The sequence below is a fragment of the Schistocerca americana genome, chromosome 7 (genome assembly GCF_021461395.2).
Source record: "Schistocerca americana isolate TAMUIC-IGC-003095 chromosome 7, iqSchAmer2.1, whole genome shotgun sequence".
NCBI classification, from domain to species: domain Eukaryota; kingdom Metazoa; phylum Arthropoda; class Insecta; order Orthoptera; family Acrididae; genus Schistocerca; species Schistocerca americana.
The window spans coordinates 266,238,009-266,258,312 of NC_060125.1; positions in this window are offsets into that span (position 1 = coordinate 266,238,009).

Below are 20,304 nucleotides of genomic sequence, written 5' to 3' on the forward strand. Positions count from 1 at the left end.
TACACACCGGAAGCAGCTACTAGGGTAGCAGAGTACGTGTGGCGTGCACACGGGGGTTTTTTAGGTTAGAGGGACCCCCCCTTGGGCGAAACGATAAAATACCTGACGGCTTACCAGAGAGGACATTATCATCGTTGATAAAGAACGTCCGTCCTCAGAGACCAAAAACAGGAAAAGTTAACGTAATATTGGTAAACTGCAGGAGTATCCAGGGCAAGGTTCCTGAATTAGTATCTCTTATTGAAGGAAATAGTGCGCATATAATATTAGGAACGGAAAGTTGGTTAAAACCGGAAGTGAACAGTAACGAAATCCTAGACACAGAATGGAATATATACCGCAAGGATAGGATAAACGCCAATGGTGGAGGAGTATTTATAGCAGTAAAGAATTCAATAATATCCATTGAAGTTATTAGCGAATGCGAATGTGAAATAATCTGGGTTAAGTTAAGTATCAAAGGTGGGTCAGATATGATAGTCGGATGCTTCTATAGACCACCTGCATCAGCAACCGTAGTAGTTGAGCGCCTCAGAGAGAACCTGCAGAACGTCGTGAAGAAGTTTCGTGATCATACTATTGTAATAGGGGGAGACTTCAATCTACCAGGTATAGAATGGGATAGTCACACAATCAGAACTGGAGCCAGGGACAGAGACTCTTGTGACATTGTCCTGACTGCCTTGTCCGAGAATTACTTCGAGCAGATAGTTAGAGAACCAACTCGTGAGCTAACGTTTTAGACCTCATAGCAACAAATAGACCGGAACTTTTCGACTCCGTGAATGTAGAAGAGGGTATCAGTGATCATAAGTCAGTGGTTGCATCAATGACTACAAGTGTAATAAGAAATGCCAAGAAAGGAAGGAAAATATATTTGCTTAACAAGAGTGATAGGGCACAAATCGCAGAATATCTGAGTGACCACCATCAAACGTTCATTTCTGAGGAAGAGGATGTGGAACAAAAATGGAAAAAATTCAGAAACATCGTCCAGTACGCCTTAGATAAGTTCGTACCGACTAAGGTCCAAAGCGAGGGGAAAGATCCACCGTGGTATAACAATCATGTACGAAAGGTACTACGGAAACAAAGAAAGCTTCATCATAGGTTTAAGAGTAGTCGAATCATAGCTGATAAGGAAAAGCTGAACGAAGCGAAAAAGAGCGTAAAGAGAGCAATGAGAGAAGCATTCAACGAATTCGAACATAAAACATTGGCAAACAATCTAAACAAGAACCCTAAAAAGTTTTGGTCATATGTAAAATCGGTAAGCGGATCTAAATCCCCTATTCAGTCACTCGTTGACCACGATGGCACCGAAACAGAGGACGACCGAAGAAAGGCAGAAATACTGAATTCAGTGTTCCGAAACTGTTTCACTGCGGAAAATCGTAACACGGTCCCTGACTTCAGCCGTCGCACGGACGCCAAAATGGAAAATATTGAAATAAACGATATCGGAATTGAAAAACAACTGCTATCACTTAGTAGCGGAAAAGCATCCGGACCAGACGAGATACCCTTAAGATTGTACAGTGATTATGCTAAAGAACTTGCCCCCTTTCTATCAGCAATTTATCGTAGATCGCTGGAAGAACGTAAAGTACCTAGCGACTGGAAGAAAGCGCAGGTCGTTCCCATTTTCAAGAAGGGTCATAAATCAGATGCGAATATTTATAGGCCTATTTCGCTTACGTCAATCTGTTGTAGAATAGTGGAACATGTTTTGTGTTCTCGTATTATGACGTTCTTAGATAATACAAATCTCCTTCATCATAACCAACATGGATTCCGCAAACAGAGATCATGTGAAACTCAGCTCGCCCTATTTGCCCAAGAAATTCACAGTGCCGTAGACACTGGCGAGCAGATTGATGCCGTATTCCTGGACATCAGGAAGGCATTTGATACGGTTCCGCACTTACGTTTAGTGAAAAAAATACGAGCTTACGGAATATCGGACCAGGTTTGTGATTGGATTCAGGATTTTCTAGAAGAAAGAACACAACATGTCATTCTTAACGGTTCAAAATCTGCAGATGTAGAGGTAATTTCGGGAGTACCGCAGGGAAGCGTGATAGGACCTTTATTGTTTACAATATACATAAATGACTTAGTTGACAACATCGGTAGCTCCGTGAGGCTATTTGCAGATGACACGGTTGTCTACAAGAAAGTACCAACATCAGAAGACTCGTACGTACTCCAGGAGGACCTGCAGAGGATTAATGCATGGTGCGACAGCTGGCAGCTTTCCCTAAACGTAGATAAATGTAATATAATGCGCATACATAGGGGCAGAAATCCATTCCAGTACGATTATGCCATAGGTGGTAAATCATTGGAAGCGGTAACGACCGTAATATACTTAGGAGTTACTATCCGGAGCGATCTGAAGTGGAATGATCACATAAAACAAATAGTGGGAAAAGCAGGCGCCAGGTTGAGATTCATAGGAAGAATTCTAAGAAAATGTGACTCATCGACGAAAGAAGTAGCTTACATAACGCTTGTTCGTCCGATTCTTGAGTATTGCTCATCAGTATGGGACCCTTACCAGGTTGGATTAATAGAAGAGATAGACATGATCCAGCGAAAAGCAGCGCGATTCGTCATGGGGACATTTAGTCAGCGCGAGAGCGTTACGGAGATGCTGAACAAGCTCCAGTGGCGGACACTTCAAGAAAGGCGTTACGCAATACGGAGAGGTTTATTATCGAAATTACGAGAGAGCACATTCCGGGAAGAGATGGGCAACATATTACTACCGCCCACATATATCTCGCGTAATGATCACAACGAAAAGATCCGAGAAATTAGAGCAAATACGGAGACTTACAAGCAGTCGTTCTTCCCACGCACAATTCGTGAATGGAACAGGGAAGGGGGGATCAGATAGTGGTACAATAAGTACCCTCCGCCACACACCGTAAGGTGGCTCGCGGAGTATAGATGTAGATGTAGATCAAATTTCGGAAACGTCATATGAGCATGATGAAACCCAGCTAGAATCTCGCTGTACCTCCCGGCGTTTTGAAGTATACCTCCTCCTCTAATGAACAGTGTGTTCGTTACTAGTGGCTGAAATTTATTACAAAATGAAATTTCTGTTCCTCACCTTTCATTCCAATTACAGAGCCCATACTATGTCATAACTTTTTCTACTCCTTCTCCATCTATGGCATGCTGCCCGTCATGATTTCTAGATTAACATATCCTTTTACATGCTAAATATGGGGTCCTGTCCACTTCTCTGAACAGTGCCTGCATAAGTTAGGAAAATTAAATTCAGTTCCTCCTCAATATCACATGGAGTTGTACAGTAAACTTTGCAACATCTGACTACAGTACTGAAATTGTGTCAGAAACACAAACCATTGCTCATACATTTTCTCTTGAATTTCATTTTCTTGATCGCTTGTGAAAAATTTAAAATATATAGGAAACGAATTTGTTTACGTCAGTTCCACTAGTTTAAACATTACTGCTGTATTTCTGTAGTTGTATCATAATAAACGAAAATTAGTCTCTGGCAGTCAGTATTAATGGCAAATAAAATAAAAACTTTCTTATTTGCACTTAGAAACAGTCACTCCCCGGGTACAGCAGTCCGAACGTTGTTAATAAATTACTTACTTTCTTCTCATTTTTTTCAATGATGGGCTGTGTTGGTAGAATATTTTCTCAATGTCACTGGATAAGAACAAGTAATGTACAAAAAAAGAGGTACATTGTTTTCTTACTCTCCTGACACAAGTGAGATATGGCGGTTAGACCTTTTGACATTACCACTCTTCATATGTTATTCAGTTAGAAAATATCTTAGTCAACCTGCATCGACACAGAAATACTAAAGCTAAAATTTTTATGCTCTATTCTGCTGATGGTGGCCTTTGGGTGATGTGGGGAAGAAGGGGGGCAAGAGTTCGGCCAGAAGTCTGAGTTCTGTCGTATCAGCTATTATTATTCAGATGTGGAACACAGTAAAACGTATCTCGTTGCCTGTTGAGATAGACGACATATCCATTTCGGGGTTACGAAGGTTTATTCACATCGTATTTCCTGCAAGTGCACTAGCAGTAGTATTGCTTAACATTACAACATAGTACTAAGAAGTCTTACTCGAGCTTGGATATATTTCCCTGCATAAAAACTATTTGGAAGGAACGAAGCATAGCGCTATTGTATCACATCAAAACAATAAAAGCAGCAGATACCAATGGACACTATCTTCTTGCCCCCCGTCCCCACAACCATTCTGTCAACAGTGGAGTACACAGAATTTTAGAGTTAGTACTTACGTGTTAATGTAGATTAATTATAATGCTTTATCATTGAGTAACATACATGTCTGTCGTACACATGCTTACAAATAAGCAGAGCGTGCTCGTAACATGCAACGTTGCTTTAGGCTGAATAGAAAATGAAAGTAAATGTGACTGATAGCACTTTAACACAAGTAATTATAAGCAAAAGAATTGTTCAGTAATGGTTACGGAAGGGCAACCGCGATAAATCTCATAAAATACAAAATGAATTAAATAAAAGGATGTCGTTCACTGCATAATAACTTTACGGTAAATATTTTTCATTAATAACAGGTATTGTACGAAAATGTGATGTTATGAACTTTGTTAGAAAGCTCCTGAATATTTAAAAAAAATTATTTTTGTTTTAAGGGGTCTGAATGTTCTGTTTCCTCGCATTTGGAACACATACGTGGCATCAAATCAGCAATCAAAGTTTACATTTGGAAGATGATTTTTTTCTTGTTTTATTTCTTCTCACTCGTGGGATACACGAATCAGCTGCAAGGCATTGCCTTTAAGAGGCGAATAACGCCTAGGGAATCCAGCAATCTCTGTTATCGATTCACTCTCTAAGTCAGTCACTTCATTATTCGATTTCCTCTTGTTATGTAGAACATTTCTACCCGTGTCTTTTGACGTATTGTTCTTTAGAACAATATTACCGATAATAAGTAACGTTCTATCATGTGATACTCCATATCATATAAGAGCATATATGTTATAACTAATTCGATTCTATAGGGAAGAGACAATTTGAGTGAATTCCAGTTTAATCAGATATCCAATGAGATAACACAGAAATGGCGATCAGATCCTACTTGAAAGAGACTACTAATGCTATTTTCGCATTCTGACAGTATCTAATATATAACTTGGGCTGCATGGTATTAATTGTCACATGGTCATTTAGAACTGTGAGGAAATAATTAATAACCCCCTAGACAGGGCAAGTGACATTCTGAGTATACTAAACTCTGTTCCAGTCTATGAAGGCGTGTGGTATCCCCAATGACCTGCATCTCACTTGAGCCATTATGGTGCAAATAGTGATTATTTAGTCTGTTGCATGGACTTTTAGAACTGATTCTTGCGCTCTAGGGGCGGCCAAGAATGCGGCTCACGAGCCATATCCTGGTACCAGTGCCATAGCGCTCAGCCTTTCTGCACAGTTCCCCCATCGTCATCCCAAGCTGTCTGAGGGCGCGAGGGCGGAAGAGAGGGAAACGGCGAAAGCACCACATTTAAATGGTATAGCAGTTGCAGTGAATATGACTTTTTTATATTTCACATTTCTCAACTACATAGATCACAAAGATAACAAATATTCACTATCATTTATTTATTTTTACCATGTTGAAGACATAAGATTATTTATCTAGTACAAACTGTCGGCATATAGACAGACAGACAATTTCAATATTTCGTTTCATAATCGAAAATTTCACAGGAAAATATCGGTCGAAATATTGTAGCACTTATGCTAGCTCATTATGGAGGTGTGGTTATTCTACTTGAGTAAAGCAATTTAGACATTGTGGACAGTTTTAACGCAAAACGATTTATCATTAGAGCATGAATTACCTTGCAGGTGAGCCAGTTACATCGGCATATGTACATGGGCGCTTTCACCTGAAGTGGCGAACGGTCTCGAGGACAGCTCGAAAACGGATGTAATATTGGCATTGTACTCAAAATGTTTAGGAAACGGTCTTTGAAATTCTTTCAAAGTCACAATGAATTCTTCGATCATCGCGTTTTCTTTTATGGCAGTGACCTTCCGGAACTGGTCTGCGTTTGTAAGAACGTGTCCATCATGTAGCGCAATTATCTTTTTAAATAGATCCCCATCAAATCAGAAAGATATTGTTTCTCACCTTTCAATATCTTTCTATGGGCAGTGTGCGGTCAAGTCCACTTAAAATACGATGTCTGCAATTCACTCCAGATGTTGTAATTTTCGTTCCTCCACTACTTTTTCCTTCATAAATTCAATAATAGTGAATTCTGAATCGAAAACGCGTTCCCTGCATGCTCCATTAATTAATACACTTTGCAGTGATATATAAGGTGTCCATATACTTCGTCCAGTTCCATCTAAAGCTGTTGCAGTTCGCAGTGGTATAAGATTCTCTACTTTAGAAACTTTACTGTTGATACCACCAGTTTCTTTACGTGCTCCATGTCTGCATGTTTAGTGTGAAGTGCTTCTTGATGTGGACAACAATAAATCCCGTCGATCGCTCGTTGTAATTGTTTTTTCTTTCATTGTCAACTAAATCTTTAAATTCATTCTGCATAGTTCAGTAATATCGTATCATAGCAAATATTGAGCTACACTCGCTAATACGACTGAATAATATATGTTGAGAACTCTCATCCCTCTAATCTCTCACTCCCATTCGTTTTTAAAGGATTGTGACGATAGATCGCTAGACTGTCTCTTTTTGTGCAAACATCCACTGGACCTGTGAACGTCCTTCATACAGCGAAGAATCAGTAAGAATCAGCCGGCTCTGGTGTACACAGTGCATTCAATGAGCTGGGGAGACGTCATTGTGGATTAATGCGCTGTTGTTGTTGTTGTTGTTGTTGTTGTGGTGGTGGTGGTCTTCAGTCCTGTGACTGGTTTGATGCAGCTCTCCATGCTACTCTATCCTGTGCAAGCTTCTTCATCTCCCAGTACTTACTGCAACCTACATCCTTCTGAATCTGCTTAGTGTATTCATCTCTTGGTCTCCCTCTACGATTTTTACCCTCCACGGTGCCCTCCAATGCTAAATTTGTGATCCCTCGATGCCTCAAAACATGTCCTACCAACCGATCTCTTCTTCTAGTCAAGTTGTGCCACAAACTCCTCTTCTCCCCAATTCTATTCAATACCTCCTCATTAATTATGTGATCTACCCATCTAATCTTCAGCATTCTTCTGTAGCACCACATTTCGAAAGCTTCTGCTCTCTTCTTGTCCAAACTATTTATCTTCCATATTTCACTTCCATACATGGCTACACTCCATACAAATACTTTCAGAACGACTTCCTGACACTTAAATCTATACTCGATGTTAACAAATTTTTCTTCTTCAGAAACGCTTTCCTTGCCATTGCCAGTCTACATTTTCTATCCTGTCTACATCGACCATCATCAGTTATTTTGCTCCCCAAACAGCAAAACTCCTTTACTAATTTAAGTGTCTCATTTCCTATTCTAATTCCCTCAGCATCACCCGACTTAATTCGACTACATTCCATTATCCTCGTTTGGCTTTTGTTGATGTTCATCTTATATCCTCCTTTCAAGACACTGTCCATTCTGTTCAACTGCTCTTCCGAGTCCTTTGCTGTCTCTGACAGAATGACAATGTCACTGGCGAAATTCAATGTTTTTATTTCTTCTCCCTGGATTTTAATACCTGCTCCGAATTTTTCTTTTGTTTCCTTTACTGCTTGCTCAATATACAGATTGAATAACATCGAGGAGAAGCTACAACCCCGTCTCACTCCCTTCCCAACCACTGCTTCCCTTTCATGCCCCTCGACTCTTATAACTGCCATCTGGATTCTGTACAAATTGTAAATAGCCTTTCGCTCCCTGTATTTTACCCTTGCCACCTTTAGAACTTGAAAGAGAGTGTTCCAGTCAACATTGTCAAAAGCTTTCTCTAAGTCTACAAATGCTAGAAACGTAGGTTTGCCTTTCCTTAATCTTTCTTCTAAGATAAGTCGTAAGGTCAGTATTGCCTCACGTTAATGCGTGTTCTAATACAATGAAGGACACCATGACGTAAGAATCTTCAGTCACCTGACATGCAAAAGTCAGTCTCTGGCAGTGAAGGCTTTTAGCTTCGTGGTCGTGACTTTTTACCAACATCATGTTTGCATATCCCGCCTAAATTTGCACCACACAATTTATCCCAGCTGCAAGATTCGGAATGCTGCACTTTAGTCGAACAACAGGGTATAAAGCTTTATTTTTATTTATGCGTTTTCTTCGTCTGCCAAGATTAGGGCCAGCAAAACTCGTCAAACATGTGACCAGATTTCCTCAGTTAATACACATTACTATTGGTATTGAACATGTGAACTGGTCGAATGCGTGTAGTGACATCTAACACAAAAGCGTGATGTTAAAACAGAAAGAACCAATGTGTAACCGGCCCTTGTGGCCGAGCGGCTCAAAGCGCTACGTTCCGGAACCACGCAGCTACTACGGTCGCAGGTTCGAATCCCTCATCGGGCATGGATGTGTGTGATGTCCTCGGGTTAGTTAGGTTTAAGTAGTTCTAAGTCTAGGGGACTGAAGACCTCAGATGTTATTCCCATAGTGCTCGGAGCCATTTGAAACAATGTGGAGAAACAGACTGGTCAGATGTAGAGTGACAGAAAGTATGGTAATATTAGCAGATGAGATGGAAAGAAGAAAACTGAAGTTGGAAGTGGATGAGAAGGGCATATACATTATTTTGCACTGTGACAGAGGTATCAATATGTGGCCTGCCTGCGAAGCAAGTGGCTGCTTGACTGGAAACTCATTTCATTTATTTTACCACGAAATCATGATAATCTCTTTCGATCACGATGGATAATATCGACAAGTTAGGTGGACTGCATTTAGAATGCCAGACTCACCATCGGAAGGTGTTCTTCAAATTCTCTTCCGGCCGTATGGTTTAGGTTTCCTTTACATAACATAAGCCATTTGAGGTAAATGACGGAGCAACCTTCTCAACAAGATCACTACCACACTTCTGCTTCATCCAAGTCGTATCCGAATCTGAAGTCCAGTAGCCCCGCTGGTAACTGAACATTAATGCTTGTTATTACATTTCAGAATATCGTTGCTCAATAAAAGCAGACAAAAAGTTCAGCTGCTACTGCTATGGATGTCTGTTGTGTACATCATCAAAAATTTGTGATCTATAGATTGTATACACTAGTAACGTACCTTCCATTCCTGTATAAGAGTTTCACTATATCCGCATCAGCAGTCATATATTTATCCCACAACTTTATGTGATCGCCAGATTGGTTTGGAGGAGCTCATCACATGCGTGTAAGAACAGTTTGTATAGTCTGTTGTGTCTAGACAAGACAGCCTAGACACAATGAGAGGAAGCCGAAAGGCACGCGCTAAGCTAAAGCAGGATGGCGTGAGGTCAGAAACAGGATACGTAATGAATGTTATAAAGAAAAGTACGTAGCTTCTGGAATACTTAACTTTAATTCATCCTTTTGGTACATCTGGAGATTGTGGCGATACAAGTGAGACTCTTTAGATACATGCAATGTTACTAATGGCGTCTTGCTAGGTCGTAGCCATTGACTTAGCTGAAGGCTATTCTAACTATCTGCTCGGCAAAGGAGCGAGGCTTCGTCAGTGTAGTCGCTAGCTAAGTCGTCCGTACAACTGGGGCGAGTGCTAGTCCGTATCTCGAGACCTGCCTTGTGGTGGCGCTCGGTCTGCGATCACACAGTGGCGACACGCGGGTCCGACATGTACTAATGGACCGCGGCCAATTTAAAACTACCACCTAGCAAGTGTGGTGTCTGGCGGTGACACCACATAGTCATTTGCCGAATCGTTCAGTTCGCCATCGCAGTCACTGGCAAGATACACTCCTGGAAATGGAAAAAAGAACACATTGACACCGGTGTGTCAGACCCACCATACTTGCTCCGGACACTGCGAGAGGGCTGTACAAGCAATGATCACACGCACGGCACAGCGGACACACCAGGAACCGCGGTGTTGGCCGTCGAATGGCGCTAGCTGCGCAACATTTGTGCACCGCCGCCGTCAGTGTCAGCCAGTTTGCCGTGGCATACGGAGCTCCATCGCAGTCTTTAACACTGGTAGCATGCCGCGACAGCGTGGACGTGAACCGTATGTGCAGTTGACGGACTTTGAGCGAGGGCGTATAGTGGGCATGCGGGAGGCCGGGAGGACGTACCGCCGAATTGCTCAACACGTGGGGCGTGAGGTCTCTACAGTACATCGATGTTGTCGCCAGTGGTCGGCGGAAGGTGCACGTGCCCGTCGACCTGGGACCGGACCGCAGCGACGCACGGATGCACGCCAAGACCGTAGGATCCTACGCAGTGCCGTAGGGGACCGCACCGCCACTTCCCAGCAAATTAGGGACACTGTTGCTCCAGGGGTATCGTAGAGGACCATTCGCAACCGTCTCCATGAAGCTGGACTACGGTCCCGCACACCGTTAGGTCGTCTTCCGCTCACGCCCCAACATTATGCAGCCCGCCTCCAGTGGTGTCGCGACAGGCGTGAATGGAGGGACGAATGGAGACGTGTCGTCTTCAGAGATGAGAGTCGCTTCTGCCTTGGTGCCAATGATGATCGTATGCGTGTTTGGCGCCATGCAGGTGAGCGCCACAATCAGGACTGCATACGACCGAGGCACACAGGGCCAACACCCGGCATCATGGTGTGGGGAGCGATCTCCTACACTGGCCGTACACCACTGGTGATCGTCGAGGGGACACTGAATAGTGCACGGTACATCCAAACCGTCATCGAACCCATCGTTCTACCATTCCTAGACCGGCAAGGGAACTTGCTGTTCCAACAGGACAATGCACGTCCGCATGTATCCCGTGCCACCCAACGTGCTCTAGAAGGTGTAAGTCAACTACCCTGGCCAGCAAGATCTCCGGATCTGTCCCCCATAGAGCATGTTTGGGACTGGATGAAGCGTCGTCTCACGCGGTCTGCACGTCTAGCACGAACGCTGGTCCAACTGAGGCGCCAGGTGGAAATGGCATGGCAAGCCGTTCCACAGGACTACATCCAGCATCTCTACGATCGTCTCCATGGGAGAATAGCAGCCTGCATTGCTGCGAAAGGTGGATATGCACTGTACTAGTGCCGACATTGTGCATGCTCTGTTGCCTGTGTCTATGTGCCTGTGGTTCTGTCAGTGTGATCATGTGATGTATCTGACCCCAGGAATGTGTCAATAAAGTTTCCCCTTCCTGGGATAATGAATTCACGGTGTTCTTATTTCAATTTCCAGTAGTGTATAAAACCAGGCTCTACGCGGAGAAAAAGTAACATAAATTGGTAAATTTGGATAAAAGACAAATAAGTGACGTTGGTGACGAATTCATTTACGAGGATACGGAAATACAGTAGTGGGAAGAGAAAATCTATATTCCAAGACTGCTTTTGTTGAAAGTATAATTCTCGACTAGGTGCAATATATGTGTTGTTAGATTCACAAACAACAAGTTTTACAAAAACATAAAAACAGCTCACCAAGAAGCTTTAAGTTGAATGGACAAGAAAATGTGAAATAAAATGGTGCTCTGTATGGGCCGAATAGTGGAGCAAATATATTCATTTATTTATAGAGTTGGAAAAACATCAATATCTCTTCGAGCCGCTAATCCGTATTTCTTACTGGAAATGTATAAAGCAATCACATTATGCGTTGTGGCAAAATGTATGAAAGCTAAACATAATTCAAAAAATAGCGGCAGATTTCGTGAACAGGTTACCAGGACGACTTGAGAAATTTTTAAAACTAAATCACATGACAACGGATAAAACAGAGTGCTCATCAAGCAATTTAAACATTTGTGAAAGTGAAAATAAACATTTACAAGCAAAATAAGGAAAAAAACGCGGAAGTTACTACAACAAGAACAAAGTATCTAATTAAGAAGTCAACTTTATTAGCTAACGGCATTACATGTGCTGCACGGGATGACTCTAGAGTAGACTCTATAGTTGACTCAAAACCAGAGGCACAACTGAATGACGACCGAGAAGATTTCTCGATGGCTGATGACGAGCTGCAAGTTTTAACCCAGTATATTCCGCACATGTTATACAGGGCGGTTCCTTGATGAAGATAAAAACTTTGAGGTATGATGAAGAAAGATAAATGTAACAGTTCGACCCGTGTTGGGTAACAGCCGAATCCAAAGATGTAAGCGAAAATCGTTCTCGTAGGTCTGACGGAGAAATGCACTTACCGGTACAGTTGTTGCTAAGATTCTAGAGTAGCCAACTTCCAGTAGCATTATAGATCAAAACAAGACAAAAATGTCTAGTAAACATGGGCTCTAAATTGCATACCGTTGCTTATGTTCGATACAGTGAAACGTATCTCTTCTACAGCAAGTGTGTGTGTGTGTGTGTGTGTGTGTGTGTGTGTGAGAGAGAGAGAGAGAGAGAGAGAGAGAGAGAGAGAGAGAGAGAGAGAGAGAGTCTTTTTCTCTCTGAGTCTTTTTGTGCGCAAAACGCGAACCTTAAGAGCGCTTGTTCAGTGGAAGAGATGTGTTTCACAGTTTCACAGCATCGAAGATGAACAAGTGCTCTTAAGGCATGCACTTTAGAGTCCATATTTACTATAAATTTTTTCTTGTTTTGGTTCATATTACAACCTCTGAAAGCTGCTTGTCTTGTAGTGTTAGCAACAACATTTCCCCCACATGTATTCCACTATAAAGATACAAGAATGTTTTTCGCTTACAACTTTCGACCCGGTCCTTCCCGCACCAGGGTCTGTTACCTCAAATTGATACTGTTACCCGTATCCATGAGGGAATCGCGCTGTATATTGTTCTGATTGTAAGGTATCGCTGGCTTTGTGAAATAGATTCCTTCAAAATGACCATTTCTATGCCACTGTCCATTATTGTGCATGTTTACCTGCGATCGTTATCGGTGTTCCTCCTGCCAACATGGAATATGTGAAGGGGGGATACCCCATCAAACCATCACTCCACCAGCAACAAGGACTAGTGCGAACGAGGTGGCACAGTGGAAGAGACAGGACTGATGTTACGAAGACATCGTTGCAAATCCTCAGCCGACCCTACTGATTCAAGTTCCATTTAGTTTCCCCAAATGTCTTAGTGAAAGTGTCGGTATAGTTCCTTAGGAAAGGTCATGCATCAAGTGATCTCGTCATCGACGAGATGTGGATTATACTCTTCCTGCATCCAGTCGAATCTGTGATGATAATCGTTCTTCAAACAAAACTAAGACTCATTTTGTGAACAGTATATTCGTTATATATCATCCATGTTTGGTTGTCGATGTTGACCGCTGCACAATAAACGTCTGATACCTGTATTGTCGTGACTGCGACGTACTCTACGAAAACTCTGGTACACACATAAACGTACCTGATCTTCGCATAAACATGTCTGGAAACAGCTACCTCGCAGGCAGCTCTGGCTTCATAGAATTTTGTTGTGCTGTTGACTGATCTGGGTCATGTTATGGTGTATCTGAGGCTTGGCAACCTAATACTAGCCTACGAGTATTATTCCATTATCTCGGAACTTTCTCAAGAGCCTTGGAATGATAGTTCGTTACACAATCAACGCTACGGAGACAGCAGTCAATTGTTGCCATTCGTTAAGATGTCCGAGGTATCTACTATGGAAAAGAGGATACTCGGAATCCTTGTATATTACGCTGCAAAATTAACAAGGAACGACACTCTGCTGGCGACAATGGCAGACACATTCACTGTCTTTTGTTATCACTGAATGACTCGTTTATTTGAAGTAAAATGATTTGCGGATATCACAAATATGGGGAAATTCCGACGGTAATTTACAATGATTAAATTGACTTCCTCTTGTTATGGTGATAAAGAAACCTGTTGGGTGAACGAATTATATGTATTAAAAAAATGTTCAAATGTGTGTGAATTCCTAAGGGACCAAACTGCTTAGGTCATCGGTATCTAGACTTACACACTACTGAAGCTAACTTATGCTAATAACAACACACACACAGCCATGCCCGAGGGAGATTAGATTAGATTAGATTAGATTAGATTAGATTACATTTACTTTCATTCCAATTGATCCGTAGTGAGGAGGTCCTCCACGATCTAGAACATGAAGACTCGAACCTCCGACGGGAGAGTGTATTAGAAAAGGATCACGTGTTTGCTGTGTCATACGGATAATACGCTGTAGTGGAACGATGACTGCGTGAAACGAATGACACTGACAGTGGTGTAAGGCCTGTATTTCACTCAAATACTTCGACATGATAATTCTGATGCGCTAATGGGTATTCAGCTGAGCTGTTGACTCCATTTTATGCACAATATTTTGACGACAGGACGACTTGTCTCCTTCAGGTGTTGCGAGCCGTCTCGTCGTGTGTACTGAGTATTAAACCGGGGTCCTAGAAACGACGGAGAGGCTTCGTCCCGCCATAGCTCTCAGTAGTGAGGAGGTCCTCCACGATCTAGAACATGAAGACTCGAACCTCCGACGGGAGAGTGTATTAGAAAAGGATCACGTGTTTGCTGTGTCATACGGATAATACGCTGTAGTGGAACGATGACTGCGTGAAACGAATGACACTGACAGTGGTGTAAGGCCTGTATTTCACTCAAATACTTCGCCATGATAATTCTGATGCGCTAATGGGTATTCAGCTGAGCTGTTGACTCCATTTTATGCACAATATTTTGACGACAGGACGACTTGTCTCCTTCAGGTGTTGCGAGCCGTCTCGTCGTGTGTACTGAGTATTAAACCGGGGTCCTAGAAACGACGGAGAGGCTTCGTCCCGCCATAGCTCTCAGTGATTCACAACCCCACAACAGACCACAGCAGTCCACCCACCCCATCACCGCGCCACACCGAACCCAGTGTTATTGTGCGGTTTGGCCCCCAGTGGACCCCGCCACCTCCCCCTCTCCGGTAACGTCTCATACCAGACGAGTGAAACCCAAAATATTTGCCACGTAGACTAATTATGGTGTACGCGTACGTGGAGACAGAGTTTACGCAGCAATCGCCGACATAGTGTAACTGAGACGGAATAAGGGGAACCAGCTGGCATTCGCCGAGGCAGATGGAAAACCGCCTTAAAAACATCCACAGGCTGGCCGGCACACCGGACCTCGACACTGATGCGCCGGGAAGCAGCGCGTTAGACCGTTTTTTCATAACTTTGCAAAAATAAAGAAATTAAACTTTTCACTCGAAGGAATACTTTTTTTTCAAAATATGAGGAATAACCAAGGAAAAGTTTTTTTATTTTTTTTTCAAAAGAAAACAAAGACTCCAATTATACTGGTTTCTCCTTCCAGTAAACAAAATGAGTCTCCTCCGTCTTGTTGGCAAAGAAGCAATCTTGTGGAACAAAAAAAAGTTCCTCAAAGCCAAAATCAAATTTCGTTTTCCTTTAAGAACAAAGTATGAGGAATAATTAAGGAAACTTTGTTTTTTTTTTAATTTAAAGTCGTCGTGCGACTTGCAGTTAAAGACCAGTTCTTACAGGAGCTCCTGAAGTGTCTCCGCCTACAGCATGCCAGCTCGTCCAAACGTGTCTTCTCATGGCGTAGGCGTGGGTTCTGGGTAGCAGATCTATTCAGTTCGGTTCGGTTTATACAGTTTTCAGCTTCTCAGGGCTTGGACGTTCCAGCTACTAGGTGGGTCATCGAAAGTGCTCCGTAAGAAATTGAAAAAATATTGCTTATAGCGTGGGTTGCGTATCAGGACGCAGTGTCGTTCGTTGAGGTAAGTCCAATATCCTAGCGTAGACTTGTCGCCAGAAGTAAAAAGATAGCGGATCGTGTGGCCGCAGATCCAATTCACAGAGTGAGTTTTGGCGGAGGGGTAGAAAGTCTTATCGGGGTACAAAAGCATGTGGACGTCGATCTGAGCCGTTGTCTGGCGAGTAAGAAACGCCGCGCAAGTGTCAAGACGGCGAACGCTGTGCCACAGTGGAACCGGTGGACATCCGTGTCATCCACTCCACAGTGGGTGCAGAGGGATGAATCGGCGAGATGGATGCGGTGCAGACGATCTCGGTTAACTTGTTTGCCATTCACGGTGATGTACCACGCTGATTGAACGTCTGATTCGAGAAAACGCGCATGGATCGCCTTCGATATGTGTCGCCACACGTAGTGTGGATACTTACGTTCGATGGGGTTGGACGGGCGGCACTGTTGTAACAATTCGGAGACTGTTTTTGTGAGGTACAAACGTGTAAGTGGTAAGGACCGGTAGATATAACTGATCTCCAGGAAAAATCGTTGGATGTAATAAAAGGGGGTTGGAATGGTCGATACCAGTACTGGGGCGGACAAGCAGGCCGGTGCAAAGTTATGAAGCAGGAGGCTAGTAAGGTTGTGCGGGCAACGAAGCCAAAGTTTTAGTTGGGAGCTGACGTATAGTGCCTTGACACGAGTCGGCACGTGGATGAGTCCCACCCCACCACGATCTCGTGGAAGTGCAAGGGATTCATACTGCACCTTGAATAACATCCCCGAGCTGACGAAGGAGCCGAAAGCCATCAACAGTCGTCGCGCCCGGAGATTTGGGACTGGTAGTACTTGAGCCACGTGTGGTATACGGGAAGCATGATACATGTTCATGTATTGCGCGCGTTGGATAACGTCGAGAGCTCGTAGCCGGTGATCTGCGAGATTTGCTCTGATTGTCTGTAGCAAGCGTCTACCATTGATAGTCGCTGAGCGGCGCAGTTCTGCCGTGAAATCAAGTCCAAGACACCGTATGGTGGCGGCGACACTGAGGGGGACGGCGCATCTCTCCGGCAAGCCCTCACCAATGAGCAGGACCTTGGATTTTGACACGTTGAGGCAGCTCCCCGAAGCTTCGCCGTAAGTCGCCACCCATGTCAGTGCTGCTCGTACTTCATCTTCACTGCGCAGATATAGTACTATGTCGTCTGCGTAGGCTGTACAACAAAAACGGTGGCCGTGCACAGCCATACCTTCCAAACGTTGGCGCATGCCCTGCAGCAGGGGTTCCAAGGCGAAAGCATACAAAATCGTGGAAAGAGGGCAGCCTTGCCGCACAGATCGTGCGATGACCAGGGGTGGTGTAAGGCGACCAATGTACATGATTTTAGAGGTTGCACTACTCAACAGGCGCATAACCACTGTGCCAATACTGCCAGGAAAACCCATATGCTGAAGAACTGTCCGTAAATAGAAGTGGTCAACACGGTCGAAAGCCTGGCTAAAGTTCAGTGAAGCCAAGGCGCCAGGGAGACGCTGATAATGCGCTAATGCTATCATGTCTCTGTAACGGCAAAGGGCCGTACGGATGTTGTTGTCGCCTCCTAGGGAAGTCTGGTCGCAAGATGTGACGTAACGTGCGACCTTCTTGAGTCGCGATGCCAGTAGCCGTGTGAATATTTTCATGTCGCTGTTGTGCAAAGTAATTGGTCGATAGTCCTGGACCCTCGATAATCCGCGCAGTTTATGTACGGGGATAATAATGCCTTCGAGAAAGGCACTCGGGACCACTGTCAACGGTGACATCAGCTCTTGTGCGATTGTCGTCCATGTTGAAGCCAACAAATACTGAAAATTTTTTTATAAAATTCGGTGGGGATACCGTCGGGTCCAGGAGATCTGTTATCGGAACCCGCCTTGATAGCATCTACCACTTCATCTGTGGTTACGTCGTCTTGGAGGTCATGCACTGCATCCTCCGGAAGAGTGTTCGTAGTAAGCTGAGCGACTTCTGTGATCAGTGCTGCAGAATGCGGTACGGCTGCGTATAGCCCGGCAAAATGAGCATGGAGAGTACGACCGATGCTTTGTTGGGTGTCGTGCCGGCGCCATTCCACATCAGTGAGGACTTGGATTAGAGCTCGTCGTCGTCGTTGTCTTTCCTGAATGAGGTGGTACATTGACGGACGTTCTTGAGGGACTCGATTAGAAGCTCGAGAACGGACTACAGTGCCTTCCAAGTGACGCCGCATGATCAAGGAGATCTGCGCCTTCGTGCGATGGACCATCGACTGCCGAGCTGGCGAGAAAGGCATCGTCGTACAGTCACGTAGTATGGTGTAGTAGAAGTGCAGGGTATTAGTTTGCCACGCCTTTAATTCCTTCCCATAACTCATCAGAGTCTTCCTGAGGGTCGGCTTTGCACAGGAGAGCCACCATGATAAGCTGGAGTCATAGGCTTCTCGACGATGGTGGCAGCGTGCCCACGCTTCTTCGACCATACGGCGACAGTCTGAGGAGGTCAGGTGAGCGACATTGAGTTTCCAAAGACCACGACTATGCCACACTTGCTGTCGGGCAAGAGTGACGTCACAGTGGTACGCATCATGGTCTGAAAAGGCCAAGGGACAGACTTCCGCATGACGTGTGCCATCAGCAAGGGAGCGGGTAACGTAGATGCGATCTATGCGGCTTTACGAGTGAGAGGTGTAGAATGTATAGCCCGGTTGAATTCCGTGGAGCTTCTTCCATGTGTCAACAAGTCGTAGGCGGTCGATGACCACTGAGAGAGATGCACAAGGGGAATGTCGCGGGAGTTGGTCCGCGGGCTCTTGTGTCGAGTTAAAATCCCCACCGAGTATCAAGGGGTGTGACGCTTCCGACAAAAAAAGTTTGTCGGTCATGACGGCGGCCAGTGCCGGACGAAGCGTAGATATTAATAATACGCACGCCGAACAGTGTGAGGGCCATACCTCGCGCAGTGGGGAGGTAGACGACGTCCTCTGCAGGGAGTCTGTCGCGCAGCAGGATGGCGACGCCGCTACCGGTGTCGGATGCGGGGGAAACATGGGCGTTGTATCCGGTGGGAACTAGGAAGTCAGCTACAAACACCTCTTGTAAGAGTGCGATATCCACATCCGCAGAGTAAATAGAGTCTCTGAACATGGCCAGTTTATGGGGGGCACGAATGGTGGCAAGATTCATCGTGGCGATACGATATTGCTGTGTACGCCCATCCACAGTATTTGCAGAACGTGCGGTAGAAGTAGCCGGCAGGTGGAGACCCGCCGGTGGTGCCGCAGTGGTGATAATTACTGGTGGAGCGCCAGCCCCAATGTCGCCGTGGTGGACTCCTGTGCAGACGCGCTGGCAGTCTGTTCCACTTCTTCTTCAACGTCATCGGCACAGGAAGCTGACGACGTGGACATGTGACGGTCGCGTACTTCCGGAACGGGTGTTGTGGATTCCGCAACTTGAGTGGCGGGGGGACCGCCGTCATCATTCGTTGACAACGGCGAGGACACGTCCCCAACCGGGAGAGGAGGCGTCACAGGAGGGGCGCCTGTTGCTGCTGCATCGCGTGACTGGACGCAATGTGGGAGATCACCGTCAGACAACAGGTCGACATTTCGCGGGGCCGTCTGAGAAAGGGCTTCATCGGAAGGCGTTCGTCGTCGTTTCCTGTGTTTGCGAGGCGACCGCTGTTTTCTGATGTGGTCTTCTGAATCAAAATGTGGTCGCCCGTCGTCTGACGCCGAACCCGTCTGGACAAAGGCAGACGTCGGCACGACACCGAGGTCGACGTCCATGGTTCCAACAGGAACATCGGTTTCGGTCTGCAAACCGGACGGTCCTGAAGCGAGCACTGGAGGCGACGCCGTGCTTGTGTCGTCGGCGCGTTGTGCTGCGGCGGGTGGCGTTGACGATGCTGCTGGCGCAATCGAGATTGGTACGACCGGCTCCTGTGAAACCTTGGCGTAGGTGATGGGTAAGGATGTGACCCTCGAAGCGTGGGTCTCTTCGCGTAACGGCGTCTGTATTAAACGGCGGTGTAAGCATTCGGAGCGTACATGTCCCTCCTGGCCACATCCTGCGCACGTTCGTGGCTGTCAATCGTACATGACGATGGCCTTCACACCGCCAATCAGCAGGTACGATGGGACATGTTTCGTCAGTTCAATTTTTATTTGCCGGACGCCATTTAATACGGGGTAGGTCGTAAATGTTTGCCACTTCTCCGCGACGTGACCCAAAACGGTGCCATATGGTTGAAAAGCGGCAATGGCCACATCCTGAGGCACCTCGAACGGGAGCTCAAACACCCGCAATGTCCGGAGACCGAATCCAGCATGGGCGACTGTCACAGCACCCATATGTCCATCAGAGTGTTTAAATTTGAGTCCGGTGGCATTACGGTGAATTATGTCATTCCAAATTTCCTCCGTCGACATCTTGATGTAGACAACACTTCCAGTGATGGAAAAATGTATGCCGATTACGTCC